At 33.9% G+C, this 17720-nt stretch overlaps 1 long non-coding RNA gene across 1 annotated transcript; it reads left to right on the top strand.

Annotated features, from left to right (window-relative positions):
- Positions 1 to 11796: 11796 nt before the first annotated feature.
- Positions 11797 to 15225, top strand: LOC149665799 (uncharacterized). The gene is made up of 3 exons (XR_016368265.1): positions 11797 to 12018; positions 12603 to 12675; positions 15079 to 15225. It is a non-coding gene; the product is annotated as an uncharacterized LOC149665799 (long non-coding RNA).
- Positions 15226 to 17720: the final 2495 nt, after the last annotated feature.

Raw genomic sequence — 17720 nt, 5'->3', positions numbered from 1 at the left:
TAAATGGCATTGATGGCGGCCATTTTCCAACATGGCGGCCAAACTATCTGACTAATGGCTTCAATATTTTACTATGAGGTTCACACAGCTCTGATTATAATACCTATCAATTTTCATAGTTTTCCAACAACATGGTGAAATATACTGTACCTAGCATTCACGGCGGCCATTTTCCAATATGGCGACCAAACTATTGAACACAGAGTTGTAAAATTTTGCCATGATGTTCATGTGGTTCCAATCATAATGTGTACCAATTTTCATAATTTTTGACGAAGAACGTGGAATACATTGTAGCTGTAATTCCCGGCGGCCATTTTCCAAGATGGCGGCGAAAGCTCGCGCTCAACAGCAGGGGACTTTTAGTATATTTTTTGTTGGGTCAAAAACAACACATGTACCAATTTTCATCTTTATGTTCAAATGTTCTAGGTCAAGCCCTTTTTTGGCCTATCTGTCCTGGCCTATTAGGTGAGTGTCCCTGTAAATGGAACTCCAGATTCCTATGAGTACTGAACAGGCCCCCTCAAAAATATATCCTGCCCCCTCAAATAAGATTTCGGTTTTCCCCTAAATGCCCCTTCAAAAATTTCCAATGCCCCCTTATCAAATTAACTTTGCCCCTGTAATGAATATTTTCATTTTGGTACACAAATATTAAAACTATTTAGAATGTATATCAACATATTTTAGACTTTATTGTCTCTACCTGTGTATATTCCTGATACACTTGGATTTTTTTACTTGATATATCCCTGATTCATTTGTATGTTTTAAATTCACTTTTGATACGTATCCCATGCTGATACACTGGAATTTTTAGCTTTTTGTTGTTATCCTTGATATATATCGCTGGTTTTGTCATCCAGGACCAAAATATTATGTCGGACGTTTTGGAAAAAGTGTACGGGATTTCGAAATCCAATTTGATTTCTTCGGATTCCGTTTGATTTCGTTCATTTTTCGGAATTCGATAAAATCCAATGAATTTCATCGAATTTTGAGATTTTTCCCGTGATTCCGTCGGATTTTGCTATTTTTCCCGTGATTTTGACGGATTTTGCGATATTTCCCGTGATTTCGACGGATTTTGCGATATTTCCCTTGATTTCGTCGGATTTTGTGATTTCTTTGGTTTTTGGATTTCGTGAATTTTGTAATGGATTTCACGATTTCTTTACTGATTTTGTGATTTCGCTTCTGATTTCGTGATTTTTATGTTTATTTCGTGATTTTTATGTTGATTTCGTGATTTCTTTGTTGATTTCGTGATTTTTATGTTGATTTCGTGATTTCTTTGTTGATTTTGTGTTTTTTATCCTGATTTTGTGTTTTTTATCCTGATTTTATGATTTCTTTAATGATTTTGTGATTTCGTTGCTGATTTCGGATTTTTTATTTGATTTCGAAATCAGCATTGATTTCGGATTTCTTAAGTTGGATTTCACGGGTAGCGTACGGGATTTCATGAATGACCCACCCCTCGGGATACAGACTTACATTTGACGCGAGGTAAGCTTTTCCTGCCCAACTCGCGTATTTTCACTTTAACGACGAGCTATGTCACATGAAAGAAAGTGAAACTTAATTTCCCTAGCCTACGAAAAAGATCTGACTAGAAGTTTAGATTTAGAATTGTTTATTAACAATTTATTTTTTATACTTTTTAAAAAAGTTTGATTTTCAAATGTTAAATGAGTGTCAATAATGAAATATTGCGGAAATATTTATTGTCTGATATTTTGATATTATGTTATTCTATAAAAAAATTCCATTTGCCATGCCCCCTCACAGAAAGATACTGCCCCCTCTGCGTAACTTTTCTGGCTACGGGCCTGCATAAATGAGATGAGATGAATGGTGGTACATAGAGAATTTCATAAATGAGATACAACAGGCGGTTATACTGTTCGAAATTTTTAATTGAGAAGAGTACCAACACGATTACAATTTTAAAATGAGATGAGATGAGCTTTGAAAAGAGCTCATTAATATGAGCTTTGACAATGAGTCGAGCGGTAAAATATATGAAGAACGCCAGAAATAAATGAAAAGAAAAAAAAAGAAGCCTTAAAATTTTAATGAGATGATATTTGGTATTGAATTGAGAGCGAAATATGAGATGAGCGTCATAAGCTATTGAGTTCACAAAAACCATAAAGAGAGGTGAGCTTCGAGTATTGAAAAAACCAGTTGAAATGAGATGAGAGGAAACCCATAAATTCCTTGTGGAAATGTGCCCAATAATTGAGAGCTGACGGACTTGGCTTATGGAAGAGCGGAGAGCACTGTGAGCTCGCCATATTTTTTTGTGTCAGTGTGAGGCGAGAGCTTTTGGTGCCATTTATTTACTAGAGTAATTGAGCAGAGAGCAGCGCCATCTTGGAGAACACGCACAAATTATTTTATGAGAGGAGAGGCTATGACAAATATATTGTAAAAGAAAGCGGAGAAGAGTAGCTACTCTTTTTCCCAAAACCAAAAGTGAGCGAGAGCTGAGAGCTCCTACTCTATGAGTAAATACTCGTGAGCGTGAGCGTGAGAAAATGAAAAATCGGGAAAATGCCCATCACTGATTCAAACGTCAACAATAGCTATGTTTAAAATTATTTTAAGAATTACGTTAAACTACTGACGACTAATGTAATTAATATCAATTATATTTTCTTAATTATTTAAGAATAGCCTCTTAATTGCGTCTCGTATCGGAGAGGTTTATTTTTATTTACCAACTTGTATATTAGTATAATTATCAATTTTGGTTAAGCTTAAGTTTAATCATAGTCCTCTACTTGAGGTTGAGCCTCAAAATCTCTATGTTCATTTGAACAAGATACTCCCTTGCATTGTCTACAAATTGAAGAACAGAGTGGACCAGATTTAAGGCATTCACATTTCAAGTTACAGACTTCCTTGCATTTACGAGGGATCATCTGAAGAAACTCAGCTGGAGCAGGTTGTAGAGTGATAACGATTGGTTTGAGTTCAGATCCTACCTGTCTCCAACCCCATTCTCAAGCATTTAGGCTGCTTCCAAGCCACGTTTGAACTTGGTGATTTGAATGCTGCTTTGCTGCCGCACTTGTTGGTGGAAGAGAAGGTAATTCAAAAGCTCAATTCCATAATCTTCATTTAAAGTATACACTTGGTTATGTCAACTTTGTTTCACACGCTTTAACTCGACTTTAACCGTATTGACAAGTGTGGGCGAACAATGGTATATATTAAAACATTAAGTTTTATGATGGTACAAAGGCTGTTTACCCTCTCCCGTACTATACATTAGAGCTCTTGTAAGTAGTGGTCGGCATTTCGATAGGATAATATCTGTTTGTTTTATATTTATCCATAATTTGAAATTATCCACGGGAAGTCTATGCTTAATGCAATGTAATCACGAATAATTATCTGATTATTATCCATGGATAACTGATTAACCAAAATTCTGTGGATTATCTTGTCCAAACGCCGACCACTACTTGTAAGAAAAGAAACAAAATTTGTCAGTAATAGGAACTATATGTTTAATTTTGGAAACGTATTCTGAAAATAGAAACCATAAATGCTTTAAATCCCCATTTTTTATATGAGGCTAGTCTTCAGGGTCAGATTGTGAACTTCCGGTTAGTTGTAAGGCACAATATCTTAAGAGATGAATTATTTGTTTGAAGGTGATCTACAATTGAAGCCTAATAACTTGTTAGTCGGGTTAGTAGAACCAGAGTTATTAAACTTTTTCTCGATTTTGGAAATGTATTCTGAATATAGAAACCATAAAATGCTTTAAATACCCATTTTTTATATGAGGCTAATCTTCAGAGTCAGATTGTGAACTTCCGGTTAGTTTTAAGACAAATTATCTTAGAAGGTGAATTATGTGTTTGAAGGTGATGTACAATTGAAGCCTAATTACGTGTTAATCGGTTAAGTAGAACCGGAGTTATTAAACGTTTTCTCGATTTTGTCCGCCATTTTCCAATATGGCGGAAATTCCTCCAATGGGAGAGTGTGGGAGACCACACCACGTTAAAGAGCGCCCAAAAATCTATAAGATCTGAAATTTTCAGCTTTGTTTCAATTTGTTCAGGGTTAAAACCTATTTTTCCTGTACTATCTAATATCTGGGATTTTATCACCTGCCGTTGGCGGCGTCTAATATTTGGGATTTCATCGTCTGCCGTTGGTGGCTTCTTATATCTTGTATTTGAAACCTGCCGTTGGGGGCTGCTAATATCCGGTAGGGAATCGAGGGGCTATTCACTCTGATTTTATGCACGGTAAATCATTTAACCATTGAAAAAGATAGCGCTATTCACTCATTAGGGTAAGGTATAGAGGGGTTATTCACTCTTTAGGGTAAGGTATAGAGGGGTTATCCACTCGTACGATATGGCTACTATTACGAGCCCTTGGGCCGTCTTGTTTTCTTTTGTTTTGGTAACTGAAACTGCAATTATTTTAAATTTACAAAATTGCTTCATCAGAAATGTTATATGCATAGCTTGTGGTCTTCTAAAACCTTGCCAATTTCTTCTTGAATGTTAAGCTGCTTTCCAATTAAGTACAATTAGTTTCAAAACCAATCAGGCATCTTGCAGTTTTATTCAACAATTCTTTCATAGGAAAACTCTTCGTCCCACTTGGCAAAGGGGAGATTTTTTCCCTCTATTTCACAAACTGTGAAAAAATTGACTTTTTTTCTTAACTTATTGGTTGACCATTCTTATTCACCCCTATATGCAGTAGAATTTTTTGACCCTTGCAAGGCGTTTTTTTATATATATATATATAATACACATCACTATAGCGCGAGTCAGGGTTGGAAATAAGGATTTTTTAAACTGGACATTAGGCCAGCGACTCTCGTGGCCTGGAATAAATTAACTGGTCCATGACCATTGGCCAAAGCACTTAGTCTGCTAAACTAAAGAAGTGGATAATTAAAATACTAGAAATCTAATGTGTGAACTCTGGTTACCCTTGGATTTTCTTAGTAGTCTCGTGGACCACTGACCCTACTTCCAAATTAATTTTTAAACTGGACCAGGCAACTTTTAAACTGGTCATTTGCCCTGTGTCACCGCCTTATTTCCCAGGCTGACGCGAGCTGCTATGCGTTGTCGAGTGCGTGATGGAGTGGGCTATGCCCGGAGTACCAAACCCCACGACGTCCTACCCAAATACCCACTAGCATAGCCCACTCGATCACGCTCTCTTTTCCCTAGCTATATGTTTTGAGGAGGGCCATTTTTAGTCGTATTAACAATTTTGGATCATCTGTGTGGACTTTTAGGGTAGCCCTAACTATATTAATCAAAAATGTCTTGATTAGAATCAAGTCCTAAAAAGTATCGATAAGACTGAGGTTATCACTTGACTGAAGGATCAGATATTAACTTTTCTTTTTAATTGAAACTTAAAGGCATGCTTAAGAAAAAACAACGTTCCATTACCGTTTTCCGTTGAAATAACTTATTTTACAGGTAATAAATTTCAAAAATTTACTTATCTCGGGTTTTCGGGCACAATTCCATTCCCCCAAAACATTTTATCATTACATTTATCACTTTTGAGAGAGTACGTGTATGACATTCCCTCATTTGTGCCTGGCATGCTTCGCAGTGGATACGTTTTAAAACAATGGCGGAAAATTAAGTAAGGACAGTTAGATTTTTACTCGTGGTTATGAAAAATGATGTAATGTCTAGTGTACTTCAGTCAACAGTCATACTGTTCATTCTCATAGCTCAGGACATGATTAATGCTGCCCACTATTTCTCTCTCTAGTTTCAAACAATGGTTAGAGACCATTCAGTGCCGCAGGTCGCACATGAATATATTTCAACTACAGTTTACATCAATTCTCTGTGGTCTTACTATTAGCGGGTTGAGCACTAATTTGTTCAGAACATGTCTCGAAAGTGTGCTTGTTGTAAGTTTTTAAAGCAGTGTTGCCAATGTGTGGGTAATTTCCCACATCGTGGGAGATTTAGGTTTGGTTTTAGGCTCTGTGGGGAAAAAGTAATATTTTTCCGAAATTAATCAAATGTCGGAATTTTCCTGTTCAAGGGTTAATAGTGGAAAATTTTCAAAAATTCACAAATTTTTAACTGCACAGTTAAAATTAGTGCATTTTCGAAAATTTTATCCGGTTTAATAATTTCAAGCGACATTTTGAAATAAATTCGGTGATTTTAAGTTTGGCACTGAAAAAAAAAGAAAGCATATTTTGAGAATTTTAAAGCTTTATAGCATTTGTACATATTGTCAAAGCCATGCGGAGTGATATTCCATATTAAACTTAGTATGATAAATTAGTCCAGATAAATATGACTGTAAAAAAGGGGGTGTTGGAAATGCGGCAAATTTTTAAAATGGAAGTGGGAACATCCACTTTCTAACATTAGCAACACTGATTTGAAGGTTTTGGTCATGGCTAAACAGACCGCTCATTCAGTTTTTTATTGTTTTAAAGCTTATTTTGACACGTTATCTCTCAAAAGTAATTAATGTAATGATAAAATGTTTTGGGGGAATGGAATTGTGCCCGAAAACACGAGATAAGTAAATTTTTGAAATTGATTACCTGTAAAATAAGTTATTTCAACGGAAAACGGTAATGGAAAATTGTTTTTTCTTAAGCATGCCTTTAAGTTTCAATTAAAAGAAAAATTAATATCTGATCCTTCAGACAAGTGATAACCTCAGTCTTATCGATACTTTTTAGGACTTGATTCTAATCAAGACATTTTTGATTAATATCTGCTCCTTCAGTCTTCATTTTAATTAAGATTGTTAAGAAACTGTTTTACATTTTCAAAATCTACACTAAGCAGAAACATATATAAAGGGGACCGTAACTTTAGTTCAATCAGTCATTAATTTATAATGATACTCCAAAAAATAAAAACGTAACTCATTGAAAGTTTGTATTCTTATTGTAATTAACATAATACAATTTTTTACAAGCCTTTATTGAAACGCGAGGCGCTCCCCTAAAAATTCCACAAATAGGACCAAATTGACAGTTTTACACAATTTATTAAAACGCTGATTTAGCCTATGTCTGTTTAACCTTTAGCTCAAACTTTTCATAAGCCCAATATGAAATTCGGATGTCCTTAAAACTTCTCAACGACGATCCGAGATTTTCAATTTCGAACTTTTTTGTAGCATTAACTAACGTCTGTTTGATATTAAGCTTAAAACCTTAAACACTATATAGTCAGGGCAATGCCGACTCAATTTTTAAGGGCTACCCTAAAAGTCCACATAGGTGATCCAAGATTGTTAATAAATACGCCTAAAAAGTGCCCTCTTCAAAATATGTAGCCGGGGAAAAGAGAGCGTGATCGAGTGGGCTATGCTAGTGGGTATTTTGGTAGTAAGTAACGGGGGTTGGGACTCCAGGCATAGCCCGCTCCATCACGCACTCGACAACGCAAAGCAACTCGCGCCAGCGTGGGAAATAAGGCGGTAACACAGGGCAAATGACGAGTTTAAAAATTGCCTGGTACAGTTCAAAAATTAAATCGGAGGGGGGGGGGGGTCAGTGGTCCACGAGACTACTAAAAAATTCAAGGGTAACCAGAGTCCACACATTAAAATTCTAATATTTTAATTATCCACTTCCTTAGCTTAGCAGACGACGTGCTCTGGCCAATGTTCACGGACCAGTTTATTTATTCCAAGTCAGGAGGGTCTCTGGCCTAATGTCCAGTTTAAAAAATCCTTATTTCCCACCCTGACTCGCGCTATAGGGCAAGCAGCTTGCGACGTGTTGCGCGTGATCGAGTAGGCTATGGTCCGGTCAAAAGAAATCTTCAGTTCAGCCAAGAAGTTATATCAGTATCTCAGAGAGTAGATATAAGATGCCTTTGTATTCGCGCGCCATAGTCCCAGTCCCCTTTTCAAAATACAAGGGGGGACGTAATAGGAGGCGCCGGGCTATTTCGCTCTAGTCAGTCGGAAATTTTCCTTACTCGCGTCGTCGCGCTGACGTGAGTTTTCAAGAACCAATGAGATGCTGGTTGTAATTTAGAGACGGGGATTGACTGCGGACCTACGTTAGGACTGGAAATAAAGCTGGAAATCTGGCGAATTTATATCTTCTCTCTGAGATACTGATATAACTTCTTGGTTCAGCGTTGTAAATAAGGCGGTGGCACAGGGAAAATGACCAGTTTAAAAATTAAATCGGAGGGGGAGCAGTGGACCACAGGACCACTAAGGAAATTCTAGGGTAACCAGGGTCCAGACATTATCTCAACTATTTTAATTACCCACTTCTTTAGTTTAGCAAACGCCGCGCCCTGGTCAATGGTCATGGACCAGTTCATTTATTCCTGGGCAGGGGGGTCGCTGGCGCAATGTCTAGTTTTAAAAAAATCCCTATTTCCCACCCTGCTTCAGTTGGGAGTCTGACTCCTGGAGCTCCTAAAGTCCAGAGATGCATATGACAAGGATTCATTTCTCATAAGCGAGAATGGCCAACTCTGTTGTGTTAGAGACAGCCTGGCAGCCTGGTATTTTTTACCTCTCCGAGTGACGTATGTCACGTGAGAGGTATTACACCGGCCGTGTCTGTCTGTGTGTGTGTGCGTTTGCATTACTATACTTATGAGGACCGCGACGAGAAAACACACCAATCCTGTGGGGACCGTAGTCACTTATGGGGACGCACACCCCGGTCCCCATTAAACCCAAAAAAAACATATGCTCAAATTAATTATTTTTTGATTTTAATTGCTTAAAATTAGTTTTTAAAGTGGTCCCCACAAAGGCGGTAAATTACACATTGCCGATTTTGTGTCACACACGGACTGATAATAGCGCCCCCTTATCGGTCCTCGCAAGAACTAAAAAGCACACACTACTACTTCCGGTATGAGTGAAGGCCCCATAAAAGCGGTATTTTAACAATGAACATAAAAATTAAACACAAACGCACCGTTTTCTTTATTTTGAGAAGATAAGCACATGAATACTTGCTATCTTAACTAGCTCTTATATAAAACGACTAAACAATATTAGATACGACAACTTACGAAGTTTACTATTATTCATTTATATGAAAAATAATAATTCAAGGTTAAGAAAAGGGTCCCCATAGCGGATGTAGTAATTAAAATTTAAACACAAAATGTGATTTACTACAGATTTCAATTTAACAGAAGGAAATCAAAAGCACGAAGATATTTCTACTTCGTTATACGATATCTAGATAAATCGCAATATTTTCACCAAAAGCGAAAAACATGAAAAACCGTTGGCTCAAAGGTCCCCGTAAAGGATTTAAAATTTCAAAATTAGACACAAAATGGTGTAAATTATAAATTTCAAGTAAAAGTTTTTTTTTAAATAAACACGAAAACCTTCGAAGTTAACTTTTATTCATCCATATGAATGATAATAAAAAAATGTTGGGAATGGGGTCCCCATAACTTATGTATTAATTCAAATTTCAACACAAAATGTGATTTACTACAGATTTCAATTTAACAGAAAGAAATCAATAACACGAAGATATTTCTACTTCGTTATACGATATGTAATTAAATCGCATTATTTTCACCAAAAGCAAAAAACATGAAAAACCGTTGGCTCAAAGGTCCCCGTAAAGGGTTTAAAAATCCAAAATTAGACACAGAATGGAGTAAATTATAAATTTCAAGTAAAAGGTTTTTTTTGAATAATAATATACACGACAACCTTCGAAGTTAACTTGAATTTTATTCATCCATATGATAGATAATAAAACAACATTGGGAATGGGGTCCCCATAGCGGATGTAGTAATTCAAATTTAAACACAAAATGTGATTTATTATAAATTTCAATTTAACAGAAAGACATCAAAAAGACGAAGATTTTTCTATTTGGTTATACGATATCTAGATAAATCGCATTATTTTCACCAAAAGCAAAAAACATGAAAAACCGTTGGCTCAAAGGTCCACGTAAAGGATTTAAAAATCAAAAATTAGACACAAAATGGTGTAAATTGTAAATTTCATTTATAAAGGTTTTTTTAAATAATTTTAGATACGACAATCTTCGAACTTTACAATTATTCATCCATATGAAAGCTAATAAAAAAAACGTTGGGAATAGGGTCCCCATAGCGAATGTAGTAATTCAAATTTAAACACAAAATTTGAATATTTCGAATTTCAATTTAACAGAAAGACATCAAAAACACAAAGATATTACTAGTTCGTTATACGATATGTAATTAAATCGCATTATTTTCACCAAAAGAAAAAAACATGAAAAACCGTTGGCTCAAAGGTCCCCGTAAAGGACTTAAAAATCCAAAATTAGACACAAAATGGTGTAAATTGTAAATTACATTTATAAAGGTTTTTTAAATAATTTTAGATAAGACAACTTACGAAGTTTACTATTATTCATTTATATGAAAAATAATAATACAACGTTAAGAAAAGGGTCCCCATAACGGATTTAGTAATTAAAATTTAAACACAAAATGTGATTTATTACAAATTTCAATTTAACAGTAAAACATCAAAAGTACGAAGATATTTCTACTTCGTTATACGATATCTAGATAAATCGCATTATTTTCACCTAAAGCAAAAAACATGAAAAACCGTTGGCTCAAAGGTCCCCGTAAAGGATTTAAAATTTCAAAATTAGACACAAAATGGTGTAAATTATAAATTTCAAGTAAAAGTTTTTTTTTAAATAAACACGAAAACCTTCGAAGTTAACTTTTATTCATCCATATGAATGATAATAAAAAAATGTTGGGAATGGGGTCCCCATAACTTATGTATTAATTCAAATTTCAACACAAAATGTGATTTACTACAGATTTCAATTTAACAGAAAGAAATCAATAACACGAAGATATTTCTACTTCGTTATACGATATGTAATTAAATCGCATTATTTTCACCAAAAGCAAAAAACATGAAAAACCGTTGGCTCAAAGGTCCCCGTAAAGGGTTTAAAAGTCCAAAATTAGACACAGAATGGTGTAAATTATAAATTTCAAGTAAAAGGTTTTTTTTAAATAATAATATACACGACAACCTTCGAAGTTAACTTAACTTTTATTCATCCATATGATAGATAATAAAACAACATTGGGAATGGGGTCCCCATAGCGGATGTAGTAAGTCAAATTTAAACACAAAATGTGATTTATTATAAATTTCAATTTAAAAGAAAGACATCAAAAACACGAAGATTTTTCTATTTGGTTAATCGCATTATTTTCACCAAAAGCAAAAAACATGAAAAACCGTTGCCTCAAAGGTCCACGTAAAGGATTTAAAAATACAATATTAGACGGAAAATGGTGTGAGTTATAAATTTCAATTACAAAGGTTTTTTAAATAATTTCAGACACGACAACCTTCGAAGTTTACTATTATTCATCCATATGAAAGATTATAAAAAAACGTCGGAAAATGGATCCTCATAGCAGATGTGGTTAGTGAAATTTAAACACTAACTGGAAATTATTACGAATCGGCAATCTAGCTTAATTACCCGCCATCGGTAATCGAGCTTGATTTTCTACAATCGGTAATCTAGCTTAACTTCCTTTAATCAGTAATCTAGTTTAATGATAATAATAATAATATTAATAATAATAGGCTTTTATTTAGGATTTACCTTTAAGAATTTTCTTATTTACAAAAGTGTCCTGCTTTTAAGTTAAGATTTTAAAATTAAAGAGAGAAAAGCTCTAATTTTTCTGCTATTAGTCAAGACAGAAATTAATGACTTCTTATCCTGGATAAGAAGTCATAAACATCTGCTTAAGACTAGTAAGATTGTTCAAATAATTGTTTATCTTATCTATAACAAGTTTATAAGATTGTTTTTGTTTGATGTCCATTGGGAGTCTGTTCCCGAGCTCTATACCCTTATGCTTCAAGCTTTTATTTCTATATCTGGAGAAGTTTTCCGTATAGAAGTTATTTGTTGTGCCACGAGTTTTTACGTTATTATTTGTTGTTTGAAACCATCCTTCAATAAAGTCAGGGTAATAACTAATTTTTATTCTGTACATGAATTTCAGCACTTCTAGGTGGTAATTATGTTGCAGAGATGTAATATTAGCTTTTGCGCTGGCAGCTGTAAGTGAGTCCAATTTTTGCGCTTTAGCTATCATCTTGATACACTCTTCATGTTTAGCAGTTCCCCTGCTATGTTCACAAAGCATTCGTTAAGCATATTGGCTACAGTTTCTGGATCTTTGTTTTTATTGGCCTTGTATTCCATCTCCGTTATAAGTTTGGTATTCTTTTGCTTGAGGTATGGCTTAATGGTTTTCCAAATATTGGTCGTTTCATTACTGCCGATTCCAATATTAATTTTGAAGTATCTTGTCTTCTCTTTATGGATAAGAGCGTGGACCAAGTTTGTCAGTTTCCTGTACATATTTTGGTACTTTTCCTTATGAGCATGGTTTACTGTTCTTGTCTTTGTCTTGAATTTGTCTCTTACGTGAATGTGATGTTTTATATTTGAGGTTAGCCACGGGGCGCTTTTAGTAGATACATGTTTTTCTCTTAGCGGAGCATGCTTGTCCAGGTGGTCAAATTTTTCATTTTGTAACATCTGTAGGCCCCTTTCTGGGCTGTCAATGGATTCCTTAGCCTTGTTTAATTTTGTATGGAGTTCTTGAACGAATTTCGAGGTAATTTTCTTATGCAGTTTTATACTCATTTTCTTCCTTATGATCCATGTTAGGTCATGGTTAGATGCTCCACATGCCTTTACTATGACCTCTGTGATTCGTTCCGGGTGATTTACATAAATATGATCAGTCAAACTTGTTGAGTTTAGGGTAATTCTGGTCGGGGATGTTATCATTTGTTTGAAATTCCCCAGTAGTCTAGCCTTTGCCGATAGCGTGGTGGCTTTGAGGTTACAGTTCGTGTCCCCTATGATCAGAATTTCGTTGTTTGTCTTAAACAGTAAGAAATCAATGTTACTCCTTAGTTTAATGCCATAGACTTGTGCAGAGCTGTATTCTTAAAGAAAATTAATTAGATTTCAACCGAGGTTATCGACTCGCGAACAGACAGCGCTTGGATTCAAGCTTACTTAACTTTCTATAGAGTATTTCATCCATAAAACTTTAAATAGAATTACTCCAATTGTTTTCAACCACTAAACGCTGTCACGAACGTGCTGTCAATTTCTAATAAAACAGGGCATCATTGAAAAAATCGTAAATCGAGGTATTTTTGAAAAATTAAAACTGAATATACTTAACATAAAAGTTTCTGAATGAAAAGTATAAAAGGACCTAATATAAAGATCTTATGTTCATTTAAAAACGTTTTGAATCCTAAGCAATTTATAATTTTTGGAATATACGGTCCAGAATTTGGCTTTTTTTTTATAAAAAATCCAATGTTATTTCAATGGGAAGTTTCGAGTTTTTTTCCAAAAAGGCTAATTAATTTTATGTTAATGAAAACCACCCTTGGCAAATTGACTTTTTATAAAATAAACTATTAGATGGATCTCTTCGAAATTTTTACCACATATTGTGAGTTCGGGTTGTTGTTCTATAGATTTTTTCAAAACAGTAAAAATAATACGAAAAAGGTTAAAACCAATCAAAAAACACCTCATTAATCATTAAAGGCTGTATGAAGTCTTATGTAAGAGAGGTACCACTCTACTAGAATTATTATAAGTTTCAGATAATTTTATGACAATCAAAAACTGCATAAAGCCAATGCTACGGTACTTAACAATTATAGACCGATATCAAAAGGGGCATCAAACGGGCCGCTATCCTCAGTAGACTGATAGAGAGATAGATCCGGTGAGAAAGGGGGTACTACTTCAGCGGGAACGAGTACGCTCTGCCTGCTCAACCCCCCTTTTTAAATCGGTCTGCGGAAGATATTTTTAAAACGTCGCGCTTGCGCCGAGAGAAACTTAAACGAGCTTCAGTCTCAACTCAGAAGGTCGGGACGGGGGGGGGGAGGCGGAAGGGCTATAAACTCGTCTTGTTTGCTCACCGTAACGCGCGCTGGAGAAAAAATGAATTGTGGTAGCTAAAAATTGGGAACTTTTCTCATCCAAAGAGAAATATCACTCCAGCCTGAATCCCTTTTCACTCCCGCATTAATATTTTGAATTTTTTTATAGCCAAAAATGTCCAAATTAGGCAACTCACAGCATTTTTCTGGATATTATATAATATAGCTTAATGGGTTGAGAGGAAATAATTCGGTTCGATATTTTAATCAAGAATTAAATCTTTCCAGAACAATTATTTAAAAGAAAGGTTTTTTCAATAAAATAGGTTCTAGCACGTAGTAAAAGTATTTGAATATTTTCTATTTATACTGAATTCGAAATCGTTATGTTAATCTCTAAGGAGCTTAACATTACGAGGTGGATAATAGTTTGCGAGTTAGACGTTTTTGTTGCAAAATTTCGAATCATAGCAACCGTTTGAACTCCCAATTAAAACCAAATTTCTCGTATTGATAAAACTGAAATTCAAATTGTAATTCATGTAATAGTTTCCAATTTCTGGGCCTTTGTGAGTTTAAAAAACTGTGGCCAATGATTGTCTATATGTGAAGTTTTTTAAGCACTGCGAAGAAAAACTCGTTTTTGTATAATATACTGTATTTCAATCTTTATAGTCTAATACACTCTATAGAAAGACAAAGGTTAAAAGGATATTTTTACGAATGGCATCGTCAATTAAACTTAGAATAGGGTTTTTAATAACTTCCTCTTTTATCAAAATATTTTTAATAACTTCCTCTTTTATCAAAATATTTTTAATAACTTCCTCTTTTATCAAAATATTTTTAATAACTTCCTCTTTTATCAAAATATTTTTAATAACTTCCTCTTTTATCAAAATATTTTTAATGCTCATTTTTTACTGCAAAGTGTTCCAATGGTTTTTCATTTTTTTATTTTTGCACTTAAAAAATAATCATTAATTTGATAAATACCTGTTTAGTTGATATTGAAAGTAAATTCTATTTTGTGTTTGATTTGACTTATTACATCTATAATACTTTTATACCAACAATTTCTCACTTTCTTTGCTTTAAAGGAAAATTTGAAGAATTTATGATTCATCTTGAGTTTAACTGTGAAATTTTCATACCCGAGATGGCGATTTTTCGTCTTTTTTCTTTTAATGAATATTAAAAAACTTCCTCAACCAAACGCATGAAAAATGATTACAATTTTTGATGTAAACCTGTTTAAATGAAATGTTAATAAAATCCCGTATTGTGTCTAATTTTGACTATTTACACCTTTTATATGGACCCTTCTTCCAATGGGTTTTTATGTTTTTGCTTTAGATTAAAACTGGATAATTTCCGAAGGTATCGTTTAACACATTAAAAGAGCCTCGAATATTTGATATCCACCTGTCCTGTTTCATTGAAATGCATAAAACATCTCATTTTTGTTCAATTTTGAACTCTTATATCCACTATGGGGAGCCTTTTTCAAGCGGTATTTCATTATGTTTCTAGTTAGTAGTCTTTGTAAGTAAATAAAATCAATTTTCAATATATTCCCGTTGAATTGTAATTTTAATATCACCCATTTTACATTATTTTTCAGGTGAATAGTAAACTTCGTAAGGTGTCGTATCTAAAATTATTAATATATACTTTTTTAATTGAAATTTATAATTTACACCATTTTGTGTCTAATTTTGGATTTTCACACCCTTTGTGGGGACCCTTGACCCCACGGTTTTTCATGTTTTTTATTTTAGGTGGGAATAATACCATTCCTTAAGGTTTCGTATAACGCAGTAGCAAGAGCTTTGTATTTTTGATGTCTACCTGTTTAATTGAAATTTGTGATAAATAAAATTTGAGTTTAAAATTGACTTACTACATCCGCTGTGGGGACCCTTTTTCCAACGGTTCTTTGTTATTTTCCTTGTGGATGAATAATAGTAAACTTCGTAAGGTATGATGTCTAAAAGTTTTGATATATACCTTTTTAATTGAATATTATAATTTACACCATTTTGTGTCTAATTTTGGATTTTAAGTCCTTTACGGGGACCTTTGACCCAACGGTTTTTCATGTTTTTTTGCTTTAGGTGAAAATAATGCGATTTTTTGAGATATCGTATAACGAAGTTGAAATAGCTTCGTATTTTTGACATCTTCCTGTTTAATTGATATTTGTAATAAATAAAATTTTCTGTTTAAATTTGACTTACTACATCCGCCATAAGAACCTTTTTTAACGCTTTTTCATTATTTTTCTTTTGGTTGAATAATAGTAAACTTGGTTAGGTGTCGTAACTAAGATTTTTGATATATAATGTACTATATATAAGAGCTGTGCGAGTCTTGATTTTTTGGTTTCGAGTCGAGCCTTCCGCCTCTCTTTTTTCAGTCTTCGAGCTTCGAGCCGAGTCTCGAGTTTCTTATCCAGCATCGAGCCTTTAGCTGCATGTTCAAAATCTGGTTTCGGGCTTTTATCGCGCCTTAAATTTATATGGCGAGCCTTAACTACTTTCAATTTTAGATCTTGGTTTTCAATGCTACTGTTTTATACATTTAATTACTTTTCTTAGGAAAGAACACTTAAGTCGTAAATATAACAGATATACTTTTTTTGACCATAAATACACTTGAATCCTATTATCACTTTTGTAATTCCCTTTAAACAGAGAAAAAAACCGCATGAAAATTGTTAATGAATTTTCCCATATTAGATGTAAAAGTGACAAATTAAACTTAAAATTGGATTTATTAATAATAATAATAATTTTAGAATACCACAAAAAATCGAGCGGTTTTAAGTGTAATAGGAGATAGCTCGTGAAATTTTCGACGAAAAAATGTATAACCGTTATAACAAGGGTCCTCATTACGCGTATAAACAGTCAAAATTAAACACAAAAAGGGATTAATTCTCAATTTGAAAAATAGAGGTATATATCAAAAATTTTAGCCTATTTTAAGTACACCATTGGGCATCTATTTAGATATTCTAAAAACATATGAAAACCCTTGGAACAACGATCAGCATAACGGACGTAAACAGTTAGAGACGAGATGGGACATTTCTGGCTATATTAAATGTTTTATACCTTTGAAACAAAATTTCAAATTTCTGTGCATAGCATTATGAAAAAACTAAAAACCGTTGATTCTGGAGGTAAAAAGTCAATGTTAAAAACAGGTCCAGATTTATTCTAGATTTCAATTAAACATTATATCTAAACTATGATTCTAATTTACTGCATGATTCAGAAGCTGCTGGCCCATTGGGCCGAATCCCATTACATCGAATGTCCCATTAAACCGAATCCCGTTGGACCGCATATAGCCAAAATGTGCGGGTTTATTATCTTAAAATTTTTATTGCTATTAAACGAAATATTTTTAACGCCGTATTTTAAAACCGAATTAAAAAATACCTCTTTTGGTTTAAAGAAAATACCCTTGTCCTTAAGCTTGCGTCTATCAATACACTTTCCTATATAACTAATGATACTGTGATGGTCAAATCCCCAGTTTAAAAGGACGCCTCTGAAATGACCCCTAAAACAATCAATATTTTGGAAAAGGCATATATTTATTGTTCAAGGAACTTAATAAACGCAGCGTTAATTATTCCAGAATCTTTACAAAAATAATTTGTTGGAAAAGGCCCGCTAATATTATGCAAGGACCTCAATGAAATTAAAAATAATTTGGAAAATCGATTATC

This window comes from Phalangium opilio, unplaced genomic scaffold (assembly GCF_054372755.1).
Source record: "Phalangium opilio isolate 3A_F unplaced genomic scaffold, DU_Popi_V2 ptg000060l_1, whole genome shotgun sequence".
Classification (NCBI taxonomy): domain Eukaryota; kingdom Metazoa; phylum Arthropoda; class Arachnida; order Opiliones; family Phalangiidae; genus Phalangium; species Phalangium opilio.
This window is presented reverse-complemented; position numbering and strand designations above follow the sequence as displayed.